We start from the raw sequence: 15288 nt of genomic DNA, 5'->3' as shown, positions 1-15288 counted from the left end.
AGGACATTCTCTCCCGATTGCTCAGTCTGGCCGGGTGGCCAGCTCTAGGAAGAATCTTGGTGGTTCCAAACCTCTTCCATTTAAGAATGATGGAGGCCACTGTGTTCTTGGGGACCTTCAATGCTGCAGAAATGTTTTACTCTTCCCCAGATCTGTGCCTCGACACAATCCTGTCTCGGAGCTATACGGACAATTACTTCGACCTCATGGCTTAGTTTTTGCTCTGACATGCACTGTCAACTGTGGGACCTTATATAGACAGGTGTGTGCCTTTCCAAATCATGTCCAATCAACTGAGTTCACCACAAGTGGAATCCAATAAAGTTGTAGAAACATCTCAAGGATGATCAATTGAAACAGGATGCACTTGAGCTCAATTTCGAGTCTCATAGCAAAGGTTCTGAATACTTTTTTACTTGTATAAATTTGCAAACATTTCTAAAAACCTGTTTTCGCCTTGTCATTATGGGGTATTGTGTGTATATTGATGAGGGAAATAATTTATTTAAGCCATTTTAGAATAAGGCCTTAACATAACAAAATGCGGGAAAAGTCAAGGGGTCTGAATACTTTGCGAATGCACTGTATTCTATATATTCTATGCACATTTCATTCCAATATATCCCAAACCATAGAGCACTGCAAAGGTAATGTGGGTGTGTTTTGGACGACAGCACCCCGCAGCAGACAGACACTTAATCCCAAATGGCTCCCTATTCCCTTTATAGTGCACTACATTTGACCACGGGTCCTGGTCAAGCGCACGTAAAAAGAATAGGGTGACATTTGGGATGTAGTCAAAGAGAGGAAATTAGTAAAGCATCTTGACCTGTCTAAATGTGCTGAGCTCAGGGAGGCATGGTGGCAGACAAAAAGAACCCGCATCCCATATTGCACCATATTCCTTATATACTGCACTACTTTTAATCAGAGCCCTTTAGTGCACTATAAAGAGAACAGGGTGCCATTTGGGACACACACAGACAGTCATCAAGGTGCCTACAAATAAATAACCTGCAGATGTACAAGATGAGAGATAACAGCCTGGACTTAATGACATCATTGTCATTGACAGCACAGCACATGGCAATAGGAGCACAATAGGAGTTAAAGATACATAGGCATTGCCATTAGCCAGCTGGTATAGATGACCGCAAAATGGACCAGGCCAGCAAAAAAAAATTGAATCTGGAATAAATATCTGGAATAAGAAACTGAAATAAATATCTGAAATAAGAGATTTGAATAAATATCTGGAATACAAAACTGGAAAAAAGATATTGTGTTGTGTTTTCACCATTAAATAATCTTAGAAGGAAAGACAGAGAGATAAAATGATTTCAAAGAAAATAAGCTGTTTTATAGGACATTGATGACTCACTCAAACCCTTTGACATTGTCTTATAGGACATTGATGACTCACTCAAACCCTTTGACATTGCCTTATAGGACATTGATGACTCACTCAAACCCTTTGACATTGTCTTATAGGACATTGATGACTCACTCAAACCCTTTGACATTGTCTTATAGGACATTGATGACTCACTCAAACCCTTTGACATTGTCTTATAGGACATTGATGACTCACTCAAACCCTTTGACATTGTCTTATAGGACATTGATGACTCACTCAAACCCTTTGACATTGTCTTATAGGACATTGATGACTCACTCAAACCCTTTGACATTGTCTTATAGGACATTGATGACTCACTCAAACCCTTTGACATTGCCTTATAGGACATTGATGACTCACTCAAACCCTTTGACATTGCCTTATAGGACATTGATGACTCACTCAAACCCTTTGACATTGCCTTATAGGACATTGATGACTCACTCAAACCCTTTGACATTGTCTTATAGGACATTGATGACTCACTCAAACCCTTTGACATTGCCTTCGAGAGTTGAATAAATTAGAATCACCAGATAAAAAATGTAAATATCGAAAAAATGAAAATAATGGATAGAATAACTGAAAAGTAAAATTGAGTAGTACAGATTTTTAATGCAGATAAGATTGAGCAGCCATATTCATTCAATCATACAAAAAACCCTACACTCTTAGAAAAAGAGGTTCCAAAAAGGTTATTTGGCTTTCCCTGTGGGAGAACCCTTTGAAGAACCCTTTTAGGTTCTAGGTAGAACTTTTTAAAATAAAATCCACCCTTGCATTGAAATCCAAATCAGTTTCACAGAGTAAACACTGTTGAATTCATCCATCAGAGTTGGAGTAAATTCGGGATTTAATTCAATTCCACCCATGAATTTAAATTCACATTTGAATTGATTGGCCACACTCCACAGGAAGCAGACTTTAAATATAATTTTTATTAGAGGAAGTAGAATTGAATTCAAACCAATTCAAAGAAATTCAACTGAGACATGAAACATGAGTCTCATTCCTTTGACAAATATTTTGCCAAAATCATCTGCCACCTCTTACTAAAGAAAACAGATACCATTTCAAATATTAGTTTGATAGCTCAAAGATGTCAAACAGTATTTTATTTGTATTTTTGTCATTCTGGAGTGTGATCTAATGCATTCTGGGCATTAGATGTTAGATTGTTCCCTTCTATTCTGGAGTGTGATCTAATGCATTCTGGGCATTCGATGTTAGATTGTTCCCTTCCATTCTGGAGTGTGATCTAATGCATTCTGGGCATTCGATGTTAGATTGTTCCCTTCCATTCTGGAGTGTGATCTAAATCATTCTGGGCATTAGATGTTAGATTGTTCCCTTCCATTCTGGAGTGTGATCTAATGCATTCTGGGCATTAGATGTTAGATTGTTCCCTTCCATTCTGGAGTGTGATCTAATGCATTCTGGGCAAAAAAAATATGTATTTGATATTTTTAATATCATGTAGGTGAATTATGAATTATTATAGACAACCTAAAACATCTTCTTAGAATATTTCCAGACCACTACTTATATATATATAAATATATATATATATTACATTTTTAAATAACATGTTAAAACATAGTATATGATGTCAAAAGGTATGGAATAAATTATCCATCAGAATTTCAAGAATTTCATAGAATTAAATTCTACTTCCTTTTATTCAAATTCAATGCAAATTCAGCTTCCTATGGGGTGTGGCCAATTGAAATTCAATTCAAAATTCAATAATTTAATTGGAATTAAAGACCAATTCACAACTCAATTCCGAATTGACACCAACCCTGTCGTCCATTACTGTGCATATAATGTAAGTGGGCATAGTAAAAATCCCATGCAGTCAGTGCATGTTAGATTGACTTGCTGTATCGCCCTAGTTTCAGTTCAGTTCATCTTTACAGTTTAAAGATAATTTATTCAATTCAAGAATAAGCTATACTTGATGACAAACTAGTCTTAAAAGGTATTATCCAAATGTACAGTATAGATGTTTCCTATCAAAACCTTTGACTATCATCTTTGAACCAAAGGGTGATCAAAACGTTTTTTTAAATAGCGACACTAATTACACCGGATTAAGTAATAGTGTGGGGAATTGTCTGAAAATATATTTCCCAAAACATTTGTTTTAAAACCCCATTGAAATCACCCAAGTCAATTACGAAAATGGGTTAACTTTGGAATTGCTGTTTTGAGTGAAAAGAAGTTCCGGACATTTTCTGCAACGATTCTGTTGTGAATAATAGGATCACACTACGCATAATGAGGCTATTGTTAAGTACTGATATAAAATTGACTAAATTGACTTGAATATATTGAATATATACAGTTTATTATATTCTAAATAGCCCATGGAAATTTAAATATATAATAGTAAATGTGCTTGCTATGATGGTATTATTCTCATACAAGTATTAAGGTATGAGACACAAACTTAGATTTGAGACACAGATCTTGAGTACCATTGTGACTTGGGGAGACAAACCGTGACATTTGTGGACAGAAATCTATTAACTCTAAGTCCCCTATCAATTCTCTCTTCTCTCCCCTCTTTCCCACCCTCCCTCCCCTCTCTCTCTCTCCCCTCTGTGGTGGGGTCACCTAAGGTCAGATCTGAAGCTGGACTACCAGAACTTTGCCTCTTCTCCTCTACCATGTGCAGTGCAGCATAATCCTTTTCATGAATGCCTTTCCTTTCCTCCATCCATTGGTTTCTTCTTTGCCCTGTACTGTAGATTCCACACACAACCCACTCTTCTTTCCCCTCTTCTCTCAAACACCTGCACTTGACTACGTTGCCTTTTTACATGTATCTATATATGTACAGTGGGGCAAAAAAGTATTTAGTCCGCCACCAATTGTGCAAGTTCTCCCACTTAAAAAGACGAGAGGCCTGTAATTTTCATCATAGGTACACTTCAACTATGACAGACAAAATGAGAAGAAAAAAAATCCAGAAAATCACATTGTAGGATTTTTAATACTTTTTTAAAATACTTTTTTGCCCCACTGTATTTTCTCCTAAATTTCTTTAAGTCACTTTCTCCCTCTGTGTGTTGCTACGGAAACCGTCTCTCCAGCGCTGCACCTCTCTCTCTCCCACCTCTGGTTAGATGGTTGCTATAGAAACAGACTTATTGTATTATATTTCTCTCTCTCTCTATTGCTCGCTCTTTCTTTGTACCCCACATCTCTGCCTCTATCATCAGTACATGCTATTTGATGCTATTTTCTATTTGGCTCTCACCTCTGCCTTGTTAAAAAACACACACACATACGGCCCGGGGAGATGTAAAGCCACCCTTACGTGAAACAATTACATTGTAATCCCCTCCGCCAGAACAATGACACACAAATCTCCTACTGTGGTGACATCATCTCCGCCTCTCCCAAAAGTTTGTATCACAACTTCATTTATCAAGGCTGCATCCCCTATTCACTTTACAGGGCACCACTTTTAGCAAAGACACATAAGGACTATGCAGGGAATAGGGTTCCATTTGGGATGCACCCTAAGATCACGATCCCCTCTACGATTAACCGTGTCTCAGTCTTATCTTTCTCCTCTACAGAGATCATATCTACTGTCACAAACACTGATAACCCATAACACACTTCGCTACCCTCCCACTGTTCAGTCTGTTCAGTGTTATTCACTGATCATCATCAGTCAGTCTTACTACAAACATGAGGCAAATGTTGTGCCCTACATAAGCAATAGGGTGCCATTTTGGACACAGCATTTTGGACACAGCATTTGAGAACCCTGTTGTCAAAGTGTGTTGGATTATGATGTAAAACAAAAAATGGTCTGACTTGCACCTGCATGTGGACTGCATGAACATGACAAAAAGTGACAAGTTTCTGCAGTTGCTCCACCAAATTCCTCCTTTAGCCGTCGCCTGCATTTTTATATTATTTTTTTAACCTTTTTCCATATTCTTATTTTCAATGACGGCCTGGGAACAGTGGGTTAACTGCCTGCTCAGGGGCAGAACGACAGATTTGTACCTTGTCAGCTGAGGGGGTTGAACTCACAACCTTCTGGGTACTAGTCCAACGCTCTAACCACTAGGCTATGCTGCCACCCCTTGTGGTAGGCTCTAATGTAAACCAATCATTAGTTGTTGTTTTTTGACCCATGCGAACATAAACAAAGTCATGACTGAAACAGGAAAACACTTTGGCATGATTCATGCACACATTGCACATGTATGGTATACATTCGAAAGTGTTCAGACGCCTTCACTTTTCCCACATTTTGTTATGTTACAGCCTTAATCTAAAATGGATGAAATCGTTTTTTCCCTCTTCAATCTACAAACAATACCCCATAATGACAAGGTAAAAACTGGCTTTTAGACATTTTTACAAATGTATTACAAATAAAACGTTGAAATATCACATTTACACAAGTATTCAGGCCCTTTATTTAGTACTTTGTTGAAGCACCTTTGGTAGGGATTACAGAGTCTTCTTGTGTGGAAATGGATGTATTAGAATTCAGAACTGCATTGGCGGCATACTTCTATTTCACTTTACAACCTTATGCAGAACACAACTGTGAGTTTAAACAAATATTAGCGTCTAAACTCATATTAGGGTCTCTGAAATCACCAGTCAACCTACTATGTGTATTGGAGATTCATATTGCACTGTACAACCTTACCTATGGATTGTGGGTCAATAAAATGGGGGATAAGTGTACTCTGTGACACCCACAGAACCTTTGTCTAGGGCGGCAGGTAGCTTAGTGGTTAGCGCATTGGGCCAGTAACCGAAAGGTTGCTATATCGAATCCCCGAGCTGACAGTAAAAACCTGTCGCTCTGCCCCTCGGCAGTTAACCCACTGTTCTTAGGCCGTCATTGTAAATAACAATTTGTTGTTAACTGACTTGCCTAATTAAATAAAGGTTCAATTATTATTTATTTTTTAAAAGAACAACTGTGAAGAGTTGACACAAATATTAGCGTCGTAGCTCTTATTGCAGGACGTCGACTGTGGGAAATGACCTCACCAGTCAGTCTGTTGTACATATTGACTTCAATGTTGTACTGTCCACCCTCACCTGTGGATGGTGGATCAATCAAATGGGTTGTAGAGGACTGTTGAATTAACACATCCACGCCAGACATCAACCACAGTGAGAATACTCAAGCACTTCACTTCACTGGCCAGAGAACAAAGGAAGAGGGCGGCCACTCTCACAGCAAGCTCCCAGTACGAGTCGTCCTCCCCCTCTTTTGCTCATTTCACACCACTGGTCTACATCAAAGCTCCTCCTACCAGTTTAATGACGGCAAGTTTAACCTAATGGTGCTAAGACAGCTTGCCGGCGACATGGACACAGCAGGTTTCTGACAAACAGTGATGATGACTACGACTCACAGCCAAGGAACTTCTCCAATAGAGAACAATACACTGCACGCAGAAGTGCCTCAAACGCTCTTATTTTCTCAAGCAAACAGCATAAACGGACCGAAAATGACATGGTTAAAAGTGTTGAGACGTGTGTGTAATAATATCGCATTTTAGAATGTGTGTGATATGCTGACAATTAGCAGATATTACCCTTAATTCATCCACAGAAAAGTATACTGTTTAGTATCTGTGCGACCACACAGTCTTCACATAGGCGGTGGAAGACATAATGAGTGTAATTTCATTTGTCACATGCTTCGAATACAACAGGTGAAATGCTTACTTTTACAAGCCCTTAACCAACAATGCAGTTAAGAAAAAAAGTGCTTAGAAAGTAGGAATTTGAAGCTCTCAACCTGCTCCACTACAGCCCCGTCGATGAGAATGGAGAAGTGCTCGGTCTGCCTTTTCCTGTAGTCCACAATCATCTCCTTTGTCTTGATCACATTGAGGGAGAGGTTGTAGTCCTGGCACCACACGGCCAGGTCTCTGCTCTCCCTATAGGCGGTCTCATCATTGTCTGGGATCAGGCCTACCACAGTTGTGTCGTTGGCAAACTTAATGATGGTGTCGTACTTGGCCATGCAGTCATGGGTGAACAGGGAGTACAGGAGGGGACTGAGTACACACCCCTGAGGGACCCCGAGGATGAGGATCAGCGATGCGGGTGTGTTGATACCTACCCTTACCACCTGGGGGTGGTCCGTCAGGAAGTCCAGGATCCAGTTTCAGAGAAAGGTGTTTAGTCCCAGGGTTCTTAGCTTAGTGATGACCTTTGAGAGCACTATGGTGTTGAACGCTGAGCTGTAGTCACTGAAAAGCATTCACACGTAGGTGTTCCTTTTGTCCAGGTGGGAAAGGGCAGTGTGGAGTACAATAGAGATTGCATCTTCTGTGGATCTGTTGGGGCGGTATGCAATGCCAATTGGAGTGGGTCTTGGCAATTCATGGCTACAGACGTGAGTGCTACGGGTCGGTAGTCATTTAGGCAGGTTACCTTGGTGTTCTTGGGCACAGGCACTATGGTGGTCTGCTTGAAACATGATGGTATTCAGTGAAGACACTTGCCAGTTGGTCAACGCATGCTGGGATTACACGTCCTGGTAATCTGTCTGGCCCTGTGGCCTTGTGAATGTTGACCTGTTTGAAGGTCTAACTCACATCAGCCATGGAGAGCGTGATCACACAGTCATCCGGAGCAGCTGATGCTCTCATGCATGCTTCGGTGTTGCTTGTCTCGAAGCGAGCATAGAAGTTATTTTGCTCATCTGGTAAGCTAGTGTCACTGTAATAGTTTGCAAGCCCTGCCACATCCGACGAGCATCGGAGCCGGTGTAGTACGAAGTACACTCCATTTATGTGAACAATTGCTCAACTCCTGCCCTGCAGGCGATGAATGAGGGATGACCCAGCCCCAGGAACTATTCCCTCACCGGAGTCAATCACAGCTCTCCAGATGGGATGCCTCACATCTTCCTGTCCAGGAATTTAAATGAAATGTGTGAACACCACTTCTTGTGTTCTGACTGGCAACCAGCCATGGTAGCTGTCGTTTATAAACTACAAAACCATTCTACTTAGACATCTGAAATCCTTTGTTTTGGACTGCGTGCATGAAAAGTTCTCTGAAGACCTTTGGTTCCAGACAGAGAGTTGTCCAGCTCGACCTCGTTTTATTTTCACTGATTTGAATGTGAGCATGTAATCTGTTACTTTTACTATTACTTTGTATATTTCTCCTATAATCCATGCCTTGTTTCGTTCTGAAATATCAAGAATTTTATGCCCTCTAATCCCCATTCCCTGTTTGTGATTCTGTAGCCGATCACATTAGTACATCATTTTGCCATCACAATCTCCATTATTAATTTATCTTGTACATTCATTGCTGTATCCTGTTTTTTGCTGATAATAAAGTAATTTGTTTTATAAAGTATACTGGCCTCTGAGAAACGCATTGCCTTGTCATTTTAAGAATCAGAATTATAAGTTAACCGTAGTTATAATTGTAACTATTTCATAGTTTCTTGGTTGGAGCAAGTGGTGGTAAACTTCACAGCAAGACAGTATTTGTGGCGTTTTTCCAGTCTCCCTCCATAATCTTCACACCCTGATCTGTTTCACCTGTCTTTGTGATCGTCTCCACCCACCCCCAGGTGTCACCCGTTTTCCCCATTATTCCCAGGGTATTTATTCCTGTGTTCTCAGTTTGTCTGTTGCCTGTTCATCTTGTCTTGTCAACCAGCATATTTTTCTGTACTCCTGCTTTTTCCTTGTCTCATTTTTTTCTAGTTCTCCCGGTTTTGACCTCTTGCCTGCCCTGACAATGAGCCCGCCTGTCTGACCATTCTGCCTGCCCCGGACCTTGAGCCTGCCTGCCGCCCTGTACCGTTTGGACTCTGACCTGGTTTTGAACTCTTGCCTGCCCCTCGTTGCACAATAAATAGAGACTCAAGCCATCTGCCTCCTGTGTCTGCATCTGGGTCTCGCCCTGTGCTGTTATACATAATTATGAATGACGATAGGGTGTTTCAGACACAATTGTGCACTATAGCTGTATCATTTACATTTTCACACCAGGAGAGTTCAACCAATGATGTCATTGGTTGATTGAGCCTGCTGTATGATCTAAAAAGGAATGGATTCATGTTTTGTAACAATTATTGTGGCCTTTGTGTTTTGCCAATTGCACGATCACACTTATTCGCTTATAATAGGGCCATTGCACTTGCTTCAACTATGCTCCTATCTGCCAGGACATTGCAGGATATCTAGGTTGAATCATTTCCCCTGGCTTTGTAAGGAGTACAGCCTGACAGGTGTCCTACATCCTTTTCAAAATGGGGACGGTACTAGTTTACAGGTTCACAGGAGCTATGTTACCGTGCACTGTCTATCCGAGATGGCTAAATAGTTAGCTATGATGGCTGTTTCGGATGATTGCTCTTTCCAAGAAGAGCTGGACAACAAAACATTATTTGATGTTATTTTACATAGGAACGTACAGCCCTATTTATTTGAGCTGGAATACACTGGAGAGGAGTGGAGACAGCAAAAAATGATATCGCAAGTCCAGCAAGCAGCAGTCTAGACAAGCTGGACCAGAAAACAGAACAGCAATAGTCAAATGAGTAAGCCGTTTTGCTGTCGGTAGCTAGCTAGCAATATAAGCTCTCTTTTTTTACACGAGGCAGGGTTGTTCAGTACAGTAAAATTGTGATTGATTCGGCCATAATGGGGCTTGCTAGTACCACTACAAGGCAAGCTAGCCAGGTTTAGCTAGCGGTGTATTTACGGTACCTAAAATCTACTGAGGTCTAACATTATAGCTAGGTAACCAGCCTCAGTGCCTCTCATTAGGAGCAAAACTCCATATTAGTCTTGGAGTAACTGTACCTGTCTGTTGTAGCTACTGTAGCTAACATGTCTGTGAGAAGTCTCATATTCTACACCATGTTGCTACAGTAGGAATACAGACAGTACACAACGAATGAATGTGTAATACCGTTCGTCTTTCTCTCACAGACAATACCGTTTGGATATAAAGAAGTTGATGACGATCTAGATATGTGAAAAGTCCCATAACAACAATCTCGCCTTGTATCAAAGTGACTCCGAACACCTCACTGCCCACACAAAAACACCATATACAAGTATTCCCTTGGTAAAACTGTAGTAACATATTTTGTACATAATGTTGCTGCTACCATCTCTTAAGACCGAAAATAACTTCTGGACATCAGAACAGCGATTACTCACCACGAACTGGAAGAAGCTTTTTCCTTTAATGAGTCCGACGAGAAGAATATACTGCTCTCCTGGGAAAAGGCCCAAATCTCCGTCATTTGAAAAGACGAAGGAAAAGAGGAAGCAGATTGGGCTGCCTTCTGAGAATCTGTAGGCGAGCGAGTAAACTCCCACCGCCATCCATCCTACTTTGATGACCTACAATTACGATTATCCTACCAACAGGACAATAAGGACTGTAATATCTTATGTTTCACCGAGTCGTGGCTGAATGACAACACGGATAATATAGAGCTGGCGGGATTTTCCATGCACCGGCAGAACAGAGAAGCTACGTCTGGTAAGACGAGGGGTGGGGATGTATGTCTATTTGTCAATAACAGCTGGTGCGCGATGTCTAATATTAAATAAGTCTCGAGGTATTGCTCGTCTGAGGTAGAGTATCTTATGATAAGCTGTAGACCACACTATCAACCAAGAGAGTTCTCATCTATATCATTTGTAGATGTCTATTTACCACCACAGACCGATGCTGGCACTAAGACCACACTCAACCAACTCTAAAAGGTCATAAGCAAACAAGAAAATGCTCATCCAGAAGCGGCAGTCCTAGTGGCTGGGGACTTTAACGCAGGGACACTTAAATCAGTTTCACCAAGTTTTACCAGGATGTGCAACCAGAGGGGAAAAAAACTCTAGACCACCTTTCCTCCACACACAGAGATGCATACAAAGCTCTCCCCGCCCTCCATTTGGCAAATCTAACCATAATTATATCCTCCTGATTCCTGCTTACAAGCTAAAAGTCAAGCAGGAAGTACCAGTGACTCGCTCAATAGAGAAGTGGTCAGATGACACTAATGCTACGCTACAGGACGGAGTCTGTAATACCTACATGTTTCAAGCAGACCACCATGTGCCCAAGGAGTCCCTGCCCAAGCAGTCCCTGTGCCCAAGGAAGCAAAGGTAACCTGCCTAAATGATTACCTCCCCATAGCACTCACATCAGTAGCCATGAAGTGCTTTGAAAGACCAGTCATGGCTCACATCAACAGCATCCCCCCAGATACCCTAGACCCACTCCAATTCGCATACCACCCCAACAGATCCACAGATGACACAATCTCAATCACACTGCCCTTTCCCACCTGGACAAAAGGAACACCTATGTGAGAATGCTGTTCATTGACTACAGCTCAGCGTTCAACACCATAGTACCCTCAAAGCTCATGACTAAGCTCAGGACCCTGGGACTAAACACCTCCCTCTGCAACTGGAACCTGGACTTCCTGACGGGCCGCCCCCAGGTGGTAAGGGTAGGCAACAACACATCTGCCACGCTGATCCTCAAAACGGGGGCACCTCAGGGGTGTGTACTTAGTCCACTCCTGTACTCCCTGTTCACCCACGACTGTGTGACCAAACACCATCATTAAGTTTGCTGATGACACAACAGTGGTAGCCCTGATCACCAACAAAGATGAGACAGCATACAAGGAGGAGATCAGAGAACTGGCAGGACAGGACAACAACCGCTCCCTCAATGTGAGCAAGACAAAGGAGCTGATCGTGGACGACAGGAAAAGGCAGGCCGAACAGGCCCCCATTAACATCAATGGGGTTGTAGTGGAGCGGGTCGAGGGTTTCAAGCTCCTTGGTGTCCACATCACTAACAAACTATCATGGTCCAAACACACCAAGACAGTCAAGAAGAGGGCACAACAAAACCTTTTCCCCCCTCAAGAGACTGAAAAGATTTTGCATGGGTCCTCTGATTCTCAAAATGTTCTACAGCAGCACCATCGAGAGCATCCTGACCGGTTGCATCACTGCCTGGTATCGCAACTCGCAACTGCGCGGCATCTTACCATAAGGCGCTACGGCCCAGTACATCACTAGGGCCAAGCTTCCTGCCATCCAGGACCTATATAATAGGCGTGTCAGAGGAAAGCCCATAAAATTGGCTCCAGTAACCCAAGTCATAGACTGTTTTCTCTGCTATCACATGGCAAGCAGCACCAAGAGCTTCTACCCCCAAGCCATAAGACTGCTGAACAATTAATCAAATGGCCACCAGACTATTACATTGATCCCCTCTCCATTTGTTTTGTACACTGCTGCTACTCGCTGTTCATCTATGCATATGCACTTCACCCCTAACTACACGTACAAATTACCTCAAGTAACCTGTACCACCGCACACTGACTCGGTACCGGTACCCCCTATATATAGCCTCGTAATGTTAGTATTATTTTTTACTGTAGTTTATTTGGTAAATATTTCCTTAACTGCACTGTTGGTTAAGGGCTTGTAAGTAAGCATTTCAGGGCATTTATAAGCATTAGTAGTATATTTTTATTCTACTGTATATAAATTGCCATAACTGTTCCTGCATACTGCTGAGTACACTCACCTAGGTCTCCAGAGCGAATACACTTTTTCTTGAATACAAGCCATGTCTACTTATTTACTATATATATATATATTTTTATTTTATTTTTTACATTCTTTGTCATTTAGCAGACAAAGCTGTCAATCTACTTACTATTGACAGACTAATCTACTGTCAATCTACTTACTATTGACAGACTAATCTACTGTTTTATTGAAACATGTTTACTTGCCAATAAATTCAAGTTTAAATGATAAACCAAGTCCATGCAGACATGTTTTGTGCAGTAAGACATTCGCTAGTTTATCCAAATACATTTAATGAATATCACAATTAATTGACCCAGAAGTTGAAGTCAACACTTTTATGATACAGCTGGAATCATTTACCCACTTGACAGTATACTTATATATGCTGTATGTACAACAACTAGCAATATCTATACCACAATGTAGTTGTGAGCATACTAGGCATTCTATATTATACTACACAAATATGGATGTTGCGTTGCTTGAATGTTCCAGGTAGGTTCCAGAATCCTCTTCAGAGGGTGAACCTTTTCTTGTGTTGAGTAATGGCAGCTGGTTTAGCAGGCTTTGGCGCTGTTGGCAGGGATATTGGGGTTTGGGGAGCTATAACTCAGGCTCCTTGTAGACAACCGGCAGGTCCTTTCTGCACGCCACAGCCAGGTGGACATGCCTCTCGTACCCTTTCTTCGCCACCCAATGCTTCGACCTCTTGCAGATTATTTGTTTGTGCTGAAAGTCTCCTGGAAGGACATGCATACAGATCATGAGGTGAATGCACCAATTTGTAAGTCGCTCTGGATAAGAGCGTCTGCTAAATGACTTAAATGTAAATGTAATGAGGATATGTAATCATACAATAAGCCATGTTAATTTATAAACAAAAAAGGGTACGATTGACTGGTATGTGTTTTGTTTCACTCAGAGTCAATAACTCAGAAAGATGTGAAAGGTTTGAGGGGGACTTGACTTGTAGACAATCTAGTTGTGTATTGTTGTGTATGAGCACCTACAGTAGTGTGGGTGAGTAGACAAGCACTTCCAACAATAGAGTGAATAAGCTAGAAGAGAATACTAACAGCCCCTCTTCCCCCATGCCAAAGAACTGACTGTTGTAGACAGTTCAGTGTATTGGTGATTTTGTTTTCTCAAGAGGGTATTGTGCTTTTTCATAAATACCTTTTGCTGTTCTGGCTTGTTTCAAAGTCAGATGATTGAGTTTATTCCAGGCTGAAAGCTTTCATCCAATGAGTCTACAGGCTCTGTACTACCAATGCTGGTGTCAAGGTCAACAGCAGCAGGGTTCGTCTGTAGGACACACTGCAGTCAGTGATTAGCTCACATTTTACTACTTTGTCCCCATCAATACACACTCAAACAAGGTACTATATCCACCCACCCTCCTCAAGTCAATAGATAATGCATACTAACCTTCACACACACAATACCCACCCTAACAGACATCAGTCAGTCACGCACAGCATCCCCTACCAATACCTAATTTTCTCCCATTTAGACTTCAAGCCTTGCTTGAACAATCAACTAAGACTTCATAATACAGAGAGCTACAGTAGGACTCGAGTTGTAAACACACCATCTATTGCAACAAGACACGGACCATGTTTATGCCTAGCTCCAGTACCTTTGTTTTCTCATCATGGAAAAATCTTGTCGATTTTAGTAAGGTGACTTACACTAGTTGCTGGTGCTGAGCTTGATGCCTCTGCAGATGTTGATGGGATCGGACTCTAAATAGAACACAGTCACATTAGCCTCTGCGGTAGTTAGCTAGCTAGCGTAACCTAACGAAGCTAACGTTAGCTTGCAAAATTACAAAGCATATCGGCAGATAGCAGCTAGCTAATAACATTGACATGCTTTGGTATGTCTAACCAGCATATTATGTAATGTAGCTAGCTAGATTTTGTTTTAGGTAAACAAATGTAGTTTGACGCTAGCTAACTAGCTACGTTACCTCAGCTTGACTTATTTTCTGCTTCAATGTTGGCTGATCAGATGCCTTCCTCTTTGAAATGAAGGGGGGGGGATCTATGGAATAGCATCACTTTTCAACGATCGACGACATGGCACCCCCATCAGTTGAGACTTTAATTCAGTTTCGAAATCCTCTGGCTGAAAGTGCTGGCTACAAACACAGGCATTTTGATATTTACCATATCAACTGGATACACCTCCAGGGGGCGGTACTACATCCGGAAATCACAATGAATTATGGATATTGTGGTTTGCTTACAACCAGAAAATGTTGCTGGCCCGTTTCT

General features: G+C 41.5%; 1 protein-coding gene across 9 annotated transcripts in view; it reads right to left on the bottom strand.

Annotated features, from left to right (window-relative positions):
* The window catches only part of LOC118395247 (kin of IRRE-like protein 1), a 104350-nt gene that overhangs the window by 76966 nt on the left and 12096 nt on the right, over nt 1-15288 (bottom strand). For 2 of the 9 annotated variants that reach the window (XR_004827853.2, XR_008065405.1), the window contains exons 2-5: nt 14982-15152; nt 14701-14754; nt 14186-14314; nt 13170-13749 (exon numbers count right to left, since the gene is read on the bottom strand). The exons of 2 other annotated variants lie outside the window; for them this stretch is intronic. The gene's annotated coding sequence lies outside the window, so the exon portion shown is untranslated. Of the gene's footprint in view, nt 1-13169; nt 13750-14185; nt 14327-14648; nt 14755-14981 lie in introns of those variants that run through there. 5 more of the 9 variants (XR_008065409.1, XR_008065407.1, XR_008065411.1 and 2 more) reach the window with 5 other exon arrangements.

This window comes from Oncorhynchus keta, chromosome 15 (assembly GCF_023373465.1).
Source record: "Oncorhynchus keta strain PuntledgeMale-10-30-2019 chromosome 15, Oket_V2, whole genome shotgun sequence".
Lineage (NCBI taxonomy): Eukaryota > Metazoa > Chordata > Actinopteri > Salmoniformes > Salmonidae > Oncorhynchus > Oncorhynchus keta.
Note: the sequence above shows the minus strand (reverse complement) of the source record. Positions and strands in the feature narration are given on the sequence as shown.